This window comes from Watersipora subatra, chromosome 6 (assembly GCF_963576615.1).
Source record: "Watersipora subatra chromosome 6, tzWatSuba1.1, whole genome shotgun sequence".
Lineage (NCBI taxonomy): Eukaryota > Metazoa > Bryozoa > Gymnolaemata > Cheilostomatida > Watersiporidae > Watersipora > Watersipora subatra.
The window spans coordinates 56,489,074-56,507,066 of NC_088713.1; the positions used below are offsets into that span (position 1 = coordinate 56,489,074).

The 17,993-nt window shown below is 35.2% G+C and overlaps 1 long non-coding RNA gene across 2 annotated transcripts; it reads right to left on the minus strand.

The window, feature by feature from the left end:
- Positions 1-1,070: 1,070 nt before the first annotated feature.
- On the minus strand, positions 1,071-15,986 carry LOC137398923 (uncharacterized). Of its 2 annotated transcripts, XR_010979060.1 has the most exons (7): positions 15,878-15,986; positions 10,131-10,204; positions 9,383-9,457; positions 7,668-7,793; positions 6,865-6,962; positions 6,485-6,605; positions 1,071-1,131 (listed from the first exon to the last, which is right to left on the minus strand). It is a non-coding gene; the product is annotated as an uncharacterized lncRNA (long non-coding RNA). The 2 variants fall into 2 exon arrangements; XR_010979061.1 differs by lacking the exon at positions 10,131-10,204.
- Positions 15,987-17,993: the final 2,007 nt, after the last annotated feature.

Sequence of the window (17,993 nt, forward strand, 5' to 3'; positions counted from 1 at the left end):
ATACACAGAATTCTCACTGGTCTTTCCAGTCAGCCTCTTATTTGCCTGACAGTATAATAAAATGTAGATGATTAGACTCTTTCTGTAGATACAGAGGGATCAAACCAAAACCAAAAATGCTATCAACCAAAAGGTAGCAAAACAGAGAGATCTGGAAATAATTAGTAGTGCCGTGAATAAAGGTTTTGGGTCAAGGTCACCAAGCTAGCGACAATGAGTAAACAAAGTGTCGATAACGTCGCATAAAGAATTGTCATAGATATTTTCAGTTTATCTGTTAATACAGAAGTGATTAGCAACCGTTAATATAACAGATGAGAATATAACTAACAATAAGAGTGATGATTAAATAAACAATGTTAAGTTTAAGTTGAAAGTTAACAAAACAGCTTTATTGTCTTGCAAATACGTGATTTCTTGTATTCGTTGAAAAAAATGGAATTAATCTATCATTGTTGATTTTGTCACCGAGTGTGCCCGTCATGTTTAAAGTTGAGAAAATGCTCTGCTTCAGCCACCTCCACTTCTATTGGCTGTAATAATCCGTTGCTAAAGTCAGACAGGTAAATAATATCCTTCTTTGACGTAGTAACACTTTTTCTTTGCTTTTATCATGCACTGTTAGATGATATTTAGGTATTTATTATTTAGAAAACCTGATTATTTCTATAATTCACAGATTTCATTTTTTCAGGTAAAAGATTAACTTGATACCAGTGATTGTAAATGGGATTAATTCAATTGATATTCAAGTTGATTGATGTACGAGTTTGATCACAGCATGAATTAAACTCACATCTTGAGGTTCAACAGTATTGTTTACAGAAAGAATACTGACCCTAACACTTTGCATATCATCAAATAAAATAACTTTATTATTGACTAAATCTTTTACCAATATTTTTGTTAGGCTAAGATTCATGAATATACTGAAATGAAGAGAGGTACAAGAGGAGTTGTTTCCTCACAATATTGTGCTGACTACTCCAAATGTAATATGACTAGGTCCAATAAATCACATACTTGCATTTACAGTTAATGTATGAAACAGGGTCCACAAGGTACAAGGAAACCCTCTGACCCTTTGACTGCCCTACATCGAGACTCCAGAGCAATAAGAAAACCACCAACCTGTAAATATATATTTATATGTGTAATTGTTAAAAAACAGTTTTATTATGAAGCACTGACTAAAGTTATTCTACAAGTTCAGCGCAGAAGAACAGTAACAAAAATGATATTTACTATAATAAGAGACGTGTCTGTCTGTTTGAAGTCACGCTTGAAGCGTTAAAAAAGAAATGCATCAAATGGGAATTTAACTTATATATTTGACTTTGCTTACCGACCCTCTACCCACTGCATCACTCAGCTACCTCATTACTTATCCGAATAATTGTGCACATGGTTATTACACATGATAATCCCTCATGGTACACATAACTCCAAAGTACCAGCCATAATAAAATATACTGGCATTAAATAAAAATAGAATAATTGTGCACCTAGTTATTACATATGACAGCCTATTATGACACACATATCTCCAGAGCACTAGCCATAATAAATTATACTGTCATTAAATAATAATAGAATAATTATGCCCAGAGTTATTACACATGATTATCGCTCATGACACACAGGACTGCCAGAGTACTAGTAATAATTATACTCCAAAACTGTAGTACTTGAGCAATCTTTACGGTTACGATTTTGAGTTATTTTTGTTAATTTCATATTCTATAAATTTTCTTTGAGCTTTCATGCACTTTCATGAAATTGTTTCCTGGAATAGATTGTTTATGTTGTAGAAGCGCCTACTGTATATTAACTTTACCCATTGCACCTGATACTTGCACCTGCTATCGGATAATACACAACCTGCTTTGAAGGTCGTTTTGCCGGAGACTAAACTGGCACTACCAGCTCCAAACAGGGGTATAATTAGGCATCCCGTTAGAATGAAGTAAAATATCCAACATACAGTCTGACTAGACTTCTCAGAAGGTGTGCTATGGCTGCACTCGAAGACAGGAAAAGATAAAGTTAGTCTTAAGCTAGCCGCAGCAGCAGACCAAAGATGACAGTATGTGTAGACCTGTTCTTGCTAGTAATAGCTCAAATCAATCATAATAAAACATTGCACTGGTGGCAACCGCACTTCAGATACCAGATTAATATCACAGCACTCTGTGAGACCTGTCTAACTCTGTCAACAACAGAACGTCAGATATACCAGATTGATATAGCAGCATTCTGCGAGACCTGTCTAACGCTGTCAAGAACAGAACTTCAGATGTACTAGATTGATATAGCAGCATTCTGCGAGACCTGTCTAACGCTGTCAAGAACAGAACTTCAGATGCACGAGATTGATATAGCAGCACTCTGTGAGACCGGTCTAACGCTGTCAACAACAGAACTTCAGATAAACCAGATTAATATTGCAGCACGCTGTGTGAGACCTGCCTAAAGGAATGGCCACACGTAACGAATTATTTGCTCAATCTAACCGAATTCACGAAATTCACAGAATTCACAGATTTATTCGGCCGAATATAACAGAATTATCTGAGCTGCGCATGCACACCGAAATCGTCGACGAAACGCTTTTAATTGGCTAAACAAGTTATTAGCGAGCACGATTCTAGCATCTTTTGCAATTAGTATATTCCAAGAAATGTATTACGACGCACAATAAAAGTACCCGTGCAATTCAGCATATGTAGTACATACGATGCAACTGCTTAGATTGCGCTATTGTTGGTTTTTATCGTTCGTACACTATGGCTACAGATCGTTTCTTTTTAATAATAACAACTTTCTTTTTAACAGCAAAAGCTCCGTGGTAAAAGCATTGTCATCTTTAGCGCAATCAAGTCAGTTCCATCGTATTTACTATGGTAAATTGCCGTAATATTTTTCTTGTGTGTCGCCATATGTGCTTTTAATTACGCAAATTTTAAGAGATGTTAGAATCATGTTCGCTAACCAACAATAGCACGACCTAAGCAGTTTCATCAGGTGTAGTTGAAGCAGTTGAACTGCACTCGTACATTTATTGCGTGTCGCAATACCTGTCTTGGACTATACTAATTGCAAAAGATGCTAGAATCGTGCTCGCTAATAACTTGTCTAACCAATTAGAAACTTTTCATCAACGAATTCGGTGTGCATGCACAGCTCAGATAATTCTGTGATATTCGGCTGGATAAGTAAGTGAATTCTGTTAATTTCGTGAATTCGGTCATATTGAACGAATCCTTCGTTACGTGTGGCCGTAACTTAACGCTGTCAACAGAACTTCAGATATACCACATTAATATTGCAGCACTCTGTGAGACCCGTCTAACGCCATCAAGGAGTTTAGTGAGCAACAGCAACACATTCTATATTAGATTGGCAGATAAGTGCATAAACAAAGAAAGACTGGAGTTGGCTTTGCTACCAGAAATGACATAGCCTAGGAAATAGAACAAAGCCCAATTGCAGTGATTGACAGGATAATGACTCTGCACTTGCCATTACAGAAAAATGAGTACTTGTCTATCATAAGCGTTTGTATTTCCACTATGAAAGATTTTGAAAAAAAACCAAGAAAAACTTTTGCAATCAGTTGAAATGCATGATAAAAATAAAAATCAAGCCAGCAAAGATGAGTTGCTCATTGCAGGTGATATTAATGCGAGGGTTGGATTTGATCACCAGAGATGGCAGAGTTATTGGATATCAAGGTCTAGAGAAATTTAACACTAACAGTGAACTTATACTTGCTTAGATAGAAACATGCATGCTCAGTGCTATGTTAGAGAGCTCAATGTTTTGATACTTTCAAAACTTACCGTTTCTTCATTCCACATTCCTTTGGGATTTCTGCACAAGGGGCACAATTCTTTAGAGAGAAGCTCAATTTTAGAATACACGGGATCCTCACTGGTCTTTCCAGTCAACCTCTTATTTGCCTGAGAGTATAATAAAATGTAGATGACTACACTCTTTGTGTCGATACAGAGGGATCAACACAAAACCAAAGATGCTATCAACCAAAAGGTAGCGAAACAGAGAGATCTGGAAATAATTAGTAGTGCCGTGAATAAAGGTTTTGGGTCAAGGTCACCAAGCTAGCCACAACGAGTAAACAAAGTGTCGATAACGTCGCATAAAGAATTTTCATATATATTTCCATTTTATTTGTGAATACAGAGGTGATTAGCAACATTTGATATAACCGATGAGAATATAACTAACAATAAAAGTGATGATTAAATATACAATGTTAAGTTCAAGTTGAAAGTTAACAAAACAGCTTTATTCTCTTGCAAATACATAGTTTCTTGTATTCGTTGAAAACATGGAATTCATCGATATCATTGTTGATTTTGTCACCAAGTGTGTCCTTCATGTTTAAAGTCGAGAAAATGCTCTGCTTCAGCCACCTCCACTTCTATTGGCTGTAATAGTCCGCTGCTAAAGTTAGACAGCCAAATAATATCCTTCTTTGACGTAGTAACACTTTTTCTTTGCTTTTATCATGCACTGTTAGATGATATTTAGGTATTTATTATTTAGAAAACCTGATTATTTCTATAATTCACAGATTTCATTTTTTCAGGTCAGAAATTAACTTGATATCAGTGATTGTAAATGGGATTTATTCGATTGACATTCAAGTTGATTGATATACGAGTTTAATAACAGCATAAATTAACTTCACACCTTGAGGTTCAACTGTATTGTTTACAGAAAAAAATACTGACCCTTTCACTTTGCATATCTTCAAATAAAAAAACTTTATTATTGACTAAATCTTTTACCACTATTTTTATTAGGCTAAGATTCATGAATATACTAAAATGAAGAGAGGTACAAAATGAGTTGTTACTCCACAAAATTGTGCTGACTACTCAAAATTTAATGTGGCTAGGTCTAATAAATCACATACTTGCATTTACAGTTAGTGTGTGAAACAGGGTTCACAAGGTACAAGGAAACCCTCTGTTTTTAGCTCTACTGCCCCTACACCGAGACTCCGTAGCAATAAGAAGACCACTAGCCTGTAAATATATATTTATATATGTATTTGTTAGATAATAGTTTTATTATGGAGTAATGACTAAAGTTATACTACAAGTTCAGTGCAGAAGAGCAATAAAGATTTTTACTATAATAATAGATGTGTCTGTCTGTCTGAAGTCAGGCTTGAAGCGTTAAAACAAGAAATGCATCAAATGGGAATTTAACTTATATATTTGACTTTGCATACCGACACTCCAACCACTGCTCCACTCAGCTACCTCATTACTTATCCGAATAATTGTGCACATAGTTATTACACATGACAATCACTCAAGTCACACATAACTCCAGAGTACTAGCAATAATAAAATATACTGGCATTAAACAATAATAGGTTTTTCACAAGTCTTAAACCTAGTCTTTCACAGGTGCTGCTAACGTTGTTGCTGTTTTCGTTGACAACAATATACCAATAAAAACAGATAAATATATTAATACACACATACATTAATATTTATGTTTTCTATAGTAAAATGAACAATTTTCTATGCAACACAACAGATCTGAATTGGTATCTGAATCGGATTATTTTTCAATAAGAATCAGTATATCAGAGAGGTATCTGAATTGGCTGGTGAATTTATGTAGAATCGCGGCATCTCTAGCTTTCATGCACCTGCTCAGTTCTGTTTGGTTTGATGGGATATAGTCACAGAATTATATCTAATCTAGGTCACATCTCATTTCAGAGTTCTGCCAGTTTCCTACTGTATGTGCCTTCTGTTTAAACCATGACTGCCACATACAACTTCGATCGTATTTTCTAGGTAAATCAGACACGCTGATTCCGACTTTGCACTCAAAATAAAAATTGGTCCACTAACTTTCAAAGTCATGAAGGCTTTTTTAAAGCGTTTCAATATCTGTCTCAAAAACAACACAATCGGCACAACAGCCTTGCCCATAAATATGTGACGCAGCCTAGCTTTTTAGGAGTGGAAGTTAAGGATGTTTAGTCCGATTTTGAATGATAGAGATGGGTGTCGTAAAATCCATTATTATCTAAATCCAGCCTGTCTTAAAACCCGTTATTTTCTATCTATTATACTGACCTAGGAAAGATAGTTGATGTGAAGACATCAATGACTCTGATTTGGTGTTTTTGTAAAAGCTGATTCAAGGATGTTGATTTTTGTTAAGCTTTTACATTGAAAGCATCTCAAAGTGTTCCTAAATTAGCTCATTTAAAAGATTGAACACGAACTGAAGAGAGAAAACAGGAATAATATATCAGCACATTATTATAATTATTATTGTTATTCTCTGTTTTATTATGATAACTCTGCTTTGACATGTTTTTATCATGTTTATGTTGTACTACAGAAAGTTGAAATACAGAACACAGAAAAGCTTAGGCTTGCTCATAATATGCTAGCAAGTTCAATGTACTGTTGCTTTTAAACCTTACCATTTCTTCATCTGACATTCCTTTGCAATTCCTGAAAGGAGGACACGACTCTCGAGAAGGAAACTCAATTTTAGAATACACGGAACCATCATTTGTCTTTCTAGACAAGCCCCATATTCACCTGTCAGTATAATAACGTGTATACGAGTAGACCATGGTATGTATATTAACAAAAGGTAGCAAATGGATGCAACAGGAATTTACTTTTACTATGTCTAATTAATTATATATAATTCAAAATAATATTGTGTTTCTGTAATTCTCAAGTCAATTTAAAGAGATTTAGAGTTGTCTACTCAACACCCTTTAATATGTACTACAGATAGTTGGAGTAGAATACTGGAATAGTATGATGACTTATAGAGGAGTATCTTTCTTACCTGAAGATGATCATAGAGGTTAGTTTATTTAGCATGGCAATGAATCAATATAGTTGTTGTATTTCTTCAGATATTTCCTGCTTACCTTCTGGGAAGAGCTAAAAGAACAACATTGACTTCATACAATGTGTTCTATGATAAAGATACCTCGATGGGAGAATGTAAAATATACGAATACATATAATTATATGGAGGAGTTTATGTAAAAACAACACCTGACCGTATACCTATTAAATGTAAGTCACAGTTAGAATATATAATATCACCTCTGATCCTAGTAAGATGTTATGATGAAATATATGCACACATGCACATTAGAGTCATAAACTAATACAAAATACATGCATTGTATTATACGATAATCTATCTATTATTATACAGCTCAAGAAGTTTGTGTGCATGTACTTCAACTTGTCCTGCTATAGCCTATTGATATCCTGAAATTAAAAGCTTGCAATCTGCTGAATTTGATCTCGAAACCTTCCGTCGCGAAGCAAATATCTTACCAATTATTCTACGCGAGATTGGTGGATTCATTGGGCAGTATATGTCGCTATGTGGGTGAAAATAAGCTACCGCTCTCCGTTATGGCGCAGCGTCATTTTGTGCTTGCTTTCACGACTCTTTTTAGTAAGAGCCGTAGATAACTGGCTTATCAAATTAGCCATTGGCAATGTGCCAGGCTAACGACAAACGTCAAGCAACTACATTACTTGTCATTGTTTATAAGCTGAGTTTTAATACTCGTGCAACGTCGGGGATTCCGCTAGTACAGGCTACAGATACATGAAACAAAAACTAACCGTGTCTATGGTATGATGATACCTAGGAAGGGTATGCCTAGCTTCTTCAGCGATGACCAGCTGATCTGCTTGACCATAGAGTAGCGTAAGGCATGGACTAGGTCTTCAGAAAAAGGAGTAGATGTGCTAAAACATCAAGGAGACCATATTTCAGTGAAAGGATATTGATATCTCAGCATCCCTAGCTAGAATCATTATACAGTTGACGCTCCTATAACGTAAATAATCAGTTCCAGGAACGTTTATGTTTTAGGGAATTTACGTTATAAGGACACTAAAATACATGTAAATATCCTAAGCCGTTCCAAGATCTTTCCAAACTCACCCCTTTGATCATGCAAAAAAGGTAAAACTTTACTTAACTATTTTAATTCATAGGCTGTACCGTAACTGTGGAAATATTGGTTTGCATCAACATCTTGTCTCCCTGTTTTGATCAACCTCACTGGTTTAATAGACCATGATTGCGGTAAATTCACACAAATTGGTAGGAACTGTACATTTTCGACGTTCATTTACAATGATTTGCTTACTTTTTAAACAGTAAAGTCTACTTTGCAAGGAAAAGCTAGTAACAAATATTTTGTAAGTGTACAATAAAGCAAAACAACAAAAGATTTTTACTATAAAAAGCAGTTCTAACGGTTTGTCAACTATTACTATCCTGGGGTCAAGGCTAGGATAAAGATAATTTTCGATGATACTCCAGCTCGTGACAATAAAACTCGTAAACCGACATTTTAACACCTCCACTTACGTATCGCCTTTGTATTTGTGAACCATTGCGCAGCTATCCTATTCACCTATTTGTCGACGTATTTAACGATTTATTTCGACAAGCTAGAATGTCGCGGAAGTCATATACATGTATAATAAAATGTACGCTAAGCGCACGGCATTTTTTCTTCCACAAGTGCGACGAAATAAACTAACACTCGAATCGATTTTGAAAATTTGACTGACTTGACATTTTGTTATATGGAATTTTTTCCGCAGTAGGAAGCAAAAACTTTACATAATTTTTTTACGTAATCTGGAATTTACGTTATAGGAGGTATACGTTATAGGAGCGTCTAGTGTAGTCATCACCCATAAGGTTTATACAGTCATAACCCGTACACTTTATACAGTCATCACCGATAAGGTTTATACAGTCAGCACCCATAGGGTTTATACAGTCATCACCCGTACTCTTTATACAGTCATCACCCATACACTTTATACAGTCATCACCCATACACTTTATACAGTCATCGCCTGTACACTTTATACAGTCATCACCCGTACACTTTATACATTCATCACTTGTACACTATATACAGCATCACCCATACACCTTATACAGTCATCACCCATACACTTTATACATTCATCACCTGTACACTATATACAGTCATCACTTATACACTTTATACAGTCGCCACCCGTACACTTTATACAGTCATCACCTGTACACTTTATACAGTCATCACCTGTACACTTTATACAGCGATCACCATAAACTCTAATGCCTGGCATTAAAGCAGCTTGAACCAATGCATATAACTTTTTTGTATCAAACATTTACCGATACACTGTATTTATAATGTTTCAATAAAGGTTTTAAAACTGAACATTTAATAACTTTAATTAATGCTCAAACTAAACTTTAAATAAAATTCTAGTGGAAATACAGTACGTATGAATAAAGCAACAACCAACAAATTGGGACTCACTCCCTGCCAGTGTCTAGGGTGTCTATGAACAGTGTGGTTATGTCTTCATCCCTTTCTGGTATTGTAGTGTACGGCCTGAGAGAATACATTTATGATAGAAAATACAGTCAAACAAGAATAACTCAAACTTGAAGAGGGTGGGTGTAGGTGTTTGGGCTATTAGAGTATTTAATTTATCTGTGTACTGTAAATGAGTGCATGCATTTACCGGATGATACATGTATATACACCAACAACATATAGGAGTATACACAGTGTATATTTCAGTGAAAGAATATTCATATCTCAGCATTTCTAGTTAGAATCATTATACAGTCAGCACCCATAAGGTTTATACAGTCAGCTCCCATAAGGTTTATACAGTCAGCACCCATAATGTTTATACAGTCAGCACCCATAAGGTTTATACAGTCAACACCCATAAAGTTTATACAGTCAGCACCCATAAGGTTTATACAGTCAGCACCCATAAGGTTTATACAGTCAGCACCCATAAGGTTTATACAGTCATCACCCGTACACTTTATGCAGTTATAATCGTAAACTTCAAATGGTCAATTATTCTAGCCTTTTTTGTCACAAACCTTTAAGGACTTTCGGTGTTTATATTATTTCAATAACGGTTTCATCAACTTAAAATTATACAATTCGATGATAATGTTCTAACTAAACCTTCATTGAAATATACCTACCAACAGAAATACAATATGTATTTATGAGAAACAACTATTAACAAATCAGGACTAACTTCCTGTTAGTAACTAGAGTGTCCATGAGCAGCGTGGTTATGTCTTCATCTTTTTTAGTACTGGAGTGTACAGCCTGCAAGAATACACAAATAACTATAATTCAACTATTTAACCACGATATATAGAAGTTCAGCTGTAGTTAATACAGTTAAATCTGAATTAGAATGAGTTCATCTTTGTAAAACTTGAGAAAGATGAGTCAAAGGCAAAAAGTACCAAAGATGAAGTCTCCTAAGTCAAACTCCACAAAATACACCAACTAATATTATGAGCTTTATTATCCAACGTTAACTGATCAATCTGAAACTTCTTTTGTCGTAAAAAAACTTGTCAATCCAAAAATATCATGACAAATAATATTGTAAGAAGGAAAGAATAGAGAATGATAGGACTGGGTGACCCTTAAAATATTTTGAATTGCGCAACCAACCAGAGTTTAGTATAATAGGCTGGAGCTCTGAGGCTACTACAAAGCTACACTGTGTGAAAATACACAAGCCAATCAATTACATAATTCAAGGACGGGTGATGGTAGAAACATCATGAGGTCCCAGCAAGAAAGCACAGGTTAGCTAATCATAAATCAATGGTTATTGATTGTGAGAATTGTTAAAATGAGTTAAGAATCAAAGATGGTAATCATAATAAAACATAACACGTTGGGTTGAGAATTCAAAGATTATTTTTAGATCTTGCAAATAACTAGTCACCATAGATTAAGTGAATGCTTTTTGAAATTTTAATGTAGTGTTGTCAGAGTTGAAAACATCGAAAGTAGAGCCGGCCGCAAACAGCGTAACAAAAAGCAGCAATCAAGCTAAGATTGGCATCACAAGAATTGTAGTGCTAAAATGAAAGCGTAAAAAACTGCTAAGCTAGAAATGCCTCAGCGCCGAAAGCATGAGAAACCGGGAAACTAGGAATGCGAAGCAATGTACATGACAACTAGGGATGCATCAGCGTTGGAAGCATTGCTACGACAGACCATGTAGGAAACATTAGAAACTAAAAAGCTGAGAAAAATGGCAGTCCCACCCGCTGCTACAAACGGTGTAGAAAATGGTGTAATATGGTGCTATAGCAAAATCCATTTTTTACAAATCAGTGGTTGATCATGGTTTGCAGGTTATGGCCAATCTTGTACAAATTATTGACTTAGTATAATTACCCTGGCGCACCCGCATCGTCATGAAATCTCATAAGATGGCAGATGTCAAGATATCATATATCATGTCAGAAAAGAATGCTGACTGACATCAAAGACACTTTAAATAGGTGTTACAAGAATAGTGTAATACTCCCAAGAATGAACTTAGGCAATCAATGACACTTGGCAATCATCTGAGAATGAGTATATAAGGAGAAGCTGGCAGCGAGCAAAAGAGCAATAAGTTGGCAGCGAGCCAAGTAGCAAAAGAGGGTGCAGCAAGAAAGGAGCCAAGACATAGAGAGGCTAGTATAATCCAAAGGAGCCTGCAGCAAATGGCATGCAGAGGATCAACTCATCAAGAAGAAAACACAAAGCTGACACAACTTACTCAAAAAGGTGGAAAACCAGGAAACTATAAGGCCCCGAGAAAAGAGAGTTTATTAAGCCTCCCTGCCAACAGAAGGAGTCATCATCACATGCCTAATAAACACGTACTTATTAAAAGATCATAACTAATAGAGCTAAGTATAAAGGCATACTGTTCTTTTTGTTTTGACTAGGGGGTATTGACAGAATAATTGTCATTTTTGACCATTTGAAGGAAATAGAGTTCCCATATACTTAGAAACAAACCACTGGCGTGTTATTGTTGATTATAAGATAATAGCTTACAGAGAGTCGTGCGCCTCGCAAACTCAATACTAATTGTTGGAACATCGATACTTATGTTCATTATTGCTACAGCGCGTTACTGTCAAAACTAATTTCAGAAAAACACTATAGTAGTGCCCATCTCCATTGATTGGGTTGTTGTTTCAATTTTGTTTTATAGCAACAGCCAGGTTTTTGGGGTAGAAGTGCCACTTTGTTTGCGGTAAAAATTTGTCTTGGATGAAATTGAATTCAATGTCCATAGGCTAACCATTACACATAGAATCATTGTAGTATTTCACTCAAAAGAGACACAAAAAACAATACATTTCACATCAATATCATAACTAGAAATTAAAAAATCAAAAGTATGATCATTAGTATCTAATTCGATATCTAAGTAATAGTATATTCTTAGTTAGATATCAATTTAGAAAATTCTGTCATACAGCCCACGACCAAAGTGATAATGGAAAAAGAAAGGGTACTGTTGGTTGTTGATAAAGTAGTTCTCAGCAGGAATTGACAGAGTATAGTGTAAATGAGACTTGTTTGAAATAGAAATGTTCTAGAAATAGCTTGAAAAGCTTGGTTTAATACAATAATAAATCGCACCTAATCACACAAACAATCACACCTAATCTACTACTATCTTAAACCTATTTTACAACGATAAAAACAATATTAATTTAAGCTGTAGGCCTAATCTACTGTAATGTATGTAATTCAACAACAATAAGGAAATATGTTTATTATAACTCTGAAATGCAAAATTAGAAGTAAAATGGCAAGCTTCTGTGTACTATACACAGTTTGAAAGTTGGTTGCGTTGAATGTAGAATGGTTTTGATAGCGATCTTTAACAGAAAGCAAGTATGAGCATTCACGCGTCTGAAACTGCAGCAAAATAAAAAAATGTTTTCGTCATAAAGGGGCATTGTAGTTCCGCCCTAGCTTGTACATAAGTTGTAAAGAATTTTGGCTAACGTTTTAAATAATTCAACCTTCGGTGATTGGACAAAAAACATAGGCTGATAAACTGTGTACCACAATTTCATAGTAGTTCGGTCTACGCCTCAAACGGTCTACATTTATTACAGAAACCTTTGAATAAATTCGATTACAAGTAAACAATGTCATAGACTAGTGAAATGGGATGAGTATAACTGGAGTGGCTCACAACCTGGTCACATGACGGGGAATATTCTGTTTTTGTCACATTTTCTGTTCTTGCACATGCCCAGTTGCATTTAATCATGATTAATATTAGACACTGGCCACAATGCTATATTCCATCACAGCAATATTGCAATAACCCACTACTAATAACCCAATACTGTTAAGAAGTATAAGATAAGATATTATGCAAAAATGTGCATAAATATTTGCAGAATCTTGCATCAGATTATTGTACACAGAGAGGCATTTGAAAAATGTATAGAAAAATAGAGAAAGGTATAAAAAATATAAATCTCCAAAAAAATTGGTAAGATTAGGCATGAGATATTAAATATTAGACAAAAACAGAAAATTCCCCCGTCACGTGACCAGGTTCTGAGCCACTCCAGTTATACTCATCAGGTAAAATGAGCACGGTTTTCTCGTGAAATGCGCGCTGCTAAACAGTTCTACTATCTGTCGCACGGCTTTATTGGCATATCATAGGCCGGTCTTAACTTTTATTAACCAGGCTTTTCAAGCATTTTGTGGTGATTTTCGTCCACACTAATCTGTCTATTTGTGTATAATCCGATCAGATGGATAAGTTTTAAGATAATGCCGACGGTTTACAAATACTTGGTAAAATATTTAAATAGGCTTAAATGTGTTTTGTATCGTTATTATACTTTAACGACTCTACAAAACGATGGTTAAATTTGTTTATGAGATTTCAAAACAAGGGTTCATCTCATTGTTGATGAATAATTTTCGTAAGTTAAGTGTGTGTGATGCAGAGAACAGGATGTCCGGTTTGCGACAGGAGAGAGGAATGCGGCATCTTAACTGCGAGAACGAGAGAGGTAGGAGGCAAGAACTAGGAACTTAAACCAGGTACGTTAGAGTGTGCACATGCATTTATCATAAAAAAATCTCAAACTTCGCTCCGCTCGTTTGGTCGTGGGACAATATATAATAGTTATAACAAAATATTTCTCCCTTGCCTAGGTATGACTAAAGTGTTATTATTATTATTATTATATTTTCCCACTTAGACCGCACAGCAGGTGCGTAAGGGGCGTGGGAACACGGTGTGTTTACACTAATAAGTGGCTTCAAAATAAGATTTTTTTTTAAATTATATTGTGTTTTTCTATTTATTTATTCATATATACATATATATATATAGATTGTTACATCATCTTATCAGGATCTTAACTCTCTTAGTGTACGGGGCCAAAAGTACTGATAGAATACATTAGTTCTTATATATGGAGTATAGGTGTTTGATTTTTGGCGGGTATTGTATCCTATGTTTTCGCATTTGAATGGTGGTTCTATGCCCTCGGCAACACATCTTACAAATAGTTTATGCCTACCCTCTCTTCTTCTCTCCTGTAAGGACTCAACACTTGTATCTTTCGTAATTTTGTAAAACTTATCTGGCCCTTAATGTTAAAAATAAATTGTAGTGCTTTATTTTGCAACTTTTCAAGCTGTTTGACATGCTTATTTTGATAAGGATCCCAGATTTGTGAGGCATATTCTAGTGTTGGCCTTACTAAAGAAAAATAGGCAATCTTTTTTGTAGGGGTATCTGCAGATTTTAGCACCCTTCTGATCATTGCCAACTTCTGTGTAGACTTAGTTGTTATTTTGTCTATGTGTTCATTCCATTTTAGATCTGCTTGTAGTTGTAATCCGAGATAAGGAAAAGAAGACACTTTATTTAGAATTTGTCCACTGAAAGTATATCCAGGGTGGCTTTTAATGTTTTTACCAATTTGTAAGAATGTGCATTTGTCAACATTAAATTTCATTTGCCACTTAGAAGCCCAAGCCTCTAATGCAGAAAGGTCTTGTTTTAAAAGCGTTAATTTGTCACTCGTGTTATACAGTATTGCATCATCGGCAAAAAGACGACACTGTGATTGAAGACAAGATGGTAAATCATTGATATATATCAGAAAAAGCAAAGGGCCCAAAACTGAGCCCTGTGGCACACCTGAACTGACTAGTTTTGTGTTAGACCTCTGACCCTCGAATTCAACAAATTGATGTGGATCGCTAAAAAAGTCAGATATCCAGGAAAGCAAGACATTGCTAATACCAATATGTGATAGTTTAAAGATCAGTTTTCGATGATTAACGGTGACAAATGCTTTAGAAAAGTCTAATATTATAACATCAGTGATTTGTTTTTGATCATATAGGTGTGAAAGGTGTTCAACAGTATGAGCTAATTGAGTCTCGCAAGACCTATGAGGTCGAAAACCATGTTGACTGTCTACAAAAATGTTACCTTCCTTAAAAATCTCATGCAAATATGAGGAAACTATGTGTTCTGAAAGCTTGCACACTATGCTAGTGATGGAAATAGGTCTATAATTGTTTGGTATTTGTTTGTTTCCCTTTTTGTGTATAGGTTGGACTCTACCAAGTTTCCAAATCGAAGGTAGCCTTGCTACTGCCAGAGAGTATGCAAAGATTGAAGAAAGGCTATTATACACCAGAGAAGCAAATGTTTTTAGCATGATGCCTGTCACATTGTCAGGTCCACAGGACTTGGTGATGTCCAAGTTATTGAGAAACTGTAGGACTCCTAAGCTATCAATGTGAATTAATGTTTTATCAGAGATCTTTTTAGTATTGAAGCTATGACATTGGGTTCCATCATCAACTGTGTTAACGACACTAATTCTATAAACAAGATTGGCAAGCATGATAAACGTCTATCAATGATTAGCTGTGTAATTAAAACTTCAAGTGGGCTACATGAACTCTTACCTTTACATTTGATTTTCGTTATACTCGTGTAGTAAGCATTAGGCTACAGTATTCACTAATTAAATCTCCGATACGCAAAGTCACCACCAGCGCGCGACGCTCATTTCAGTTTCACAATGACATAGCGCAGGTTTCAACAACGCAATATTTAGCTGCTCTGTCTTTTGAGATTCCTCAAACTTCAGAAAGACGTCTTTATGTTAGGTCGTGGGTTACGGTTGGCCGAGCACAATTTTGTCTTGTCACTGCATATTTCCGCCTTAATTAAATCAGTCCTTGCACCGGGAACATGCTTTCACATTTGTTACTTACAAGTAAATATTGCTATGATAATGTTGGTTATCTACTTTAACCAGTTTTATTAATTGTTAGTTTTTAATTAAATTGAAAACGTAGTACTGAACAGGTTTGTAGACTAATTACATTACTATTTCAAGTTAAAGACCAACGGCTGCACTCATTCAGTAAGAGTAGGCTAGATTGCATTTCAAGCAGTGAGTTGTTCTGGAGTATTATGATTTGAAAGACTCATAAATTTTTAATCTATTCATAAAATGTGCAAGGCTTACAAAACACTGTTCAAGAGTAGAATTGTGCAAGTGTGCTTGTTGATTGCAAGAGGTTCAGTAGGCCTGACATCAGATGCTGAATAATATTCGTTCAATGTTCATTAGTTGCTGTACAGATATTTTAATGCTGTAATCTATACCACGGATTAGGCAGCCCTAATTGATCACAGCAAACTAATATACATAATGTATTTCTACGTGTGTTTTCAATTCGTCTTTATTTAGTTTTGACCCGGGATAGGTAATCAAGTGAGTTAATATCACCAGGTTGATTATATTGCAAATTGTTTCATTGCCATTTACAATGCACCTCATCAGAAGGATATACCCTGATTTGTAACCGAACTATCATAAAAGAAGGCCATGCTGAGATAAGCTAAGGTGCTTTTGGATTTGCTTGGCATAGTTGATATGCTTTTATGGTAATCACCCACTTGATAATTGTATAAGAGTTAAGATAGTTTCTGTAATGATGAAGATGAAACATGATGGTATGTTAAAAAACAATGGTAAAAGCTTCTCAATGGTGCATTTGTGTGCCTCATCATATTATTTACAAACCATGACCTGAGGTCGTTGACATAATCTATTATAAATAGATTAAAGTGGCCGACCACCTGTTGTATAGCAAGTGTGTTTGGTGAATGCTGCTAATATTGTCTTTAGTTAACTCACTAACTATCCTTCAACTAATAGAGTGGTTTAATCACCTCGTTGATTGCTAATCATCGTATGTGGTGTGTAGAGAATAACTCCAAGTTTACAAGTTTGCATGAAGATCTATGATATATTTGACTTATACACATGGTGGTACTACTTTGGAACCCAAAATCATTCTTAATTTAATATAAAACTGAGTCGTAATGCGTGACCTAAACTTTATACTCAGTCTTGATAAGCTATTAGGGTACATGAACTATATTCCTCATTTTAAATACTAGAATTAAGTTTGATGTTGCTCAGAATTTCATTCATTCAACAACAAAAATCCATAAACATGTTTGTTAATAACAATTGTCCTTGAATAGGAACTTACACAAAACTTTAGTAGATTTCATAAGTGCTCATCTTTAATGTGTTACCGGAATGTAACAATATTTGCATGAAAATGTGTTGCCATCCTGGAACATCAAATATTTATTATCGTCACAGACTATCATTTTTATTATAGTAATGATGGCCGAATGGTAGAGAATCGTACTACTAAACTGATTGTCAAAGATTTAAGTCTGATGCTGCACAACGGTTGTAAAGTAGTTCAAATGCCTTCACTCAGAATTTGACATTAGTGTGCGATAGTATTTTGGGATTTGTAGATTTCAATAGCCCACTTTGACTTCACATAATCACAATTATTCTAGAAGATTCTATAGTGCAGTATTCCGAGTCATTCCCACATTTAATGGTTACTTTATTCATAACACTTTAAGCAAAAGATACAGTTAATCATACAAAAGCTGCCAACTCCAGTAATTGAAATAAAGCATTTCAGAGTTCCTCATAGTCATAGGGCGGGCCAACCATCCCGCCAACCTGACTAACAACTC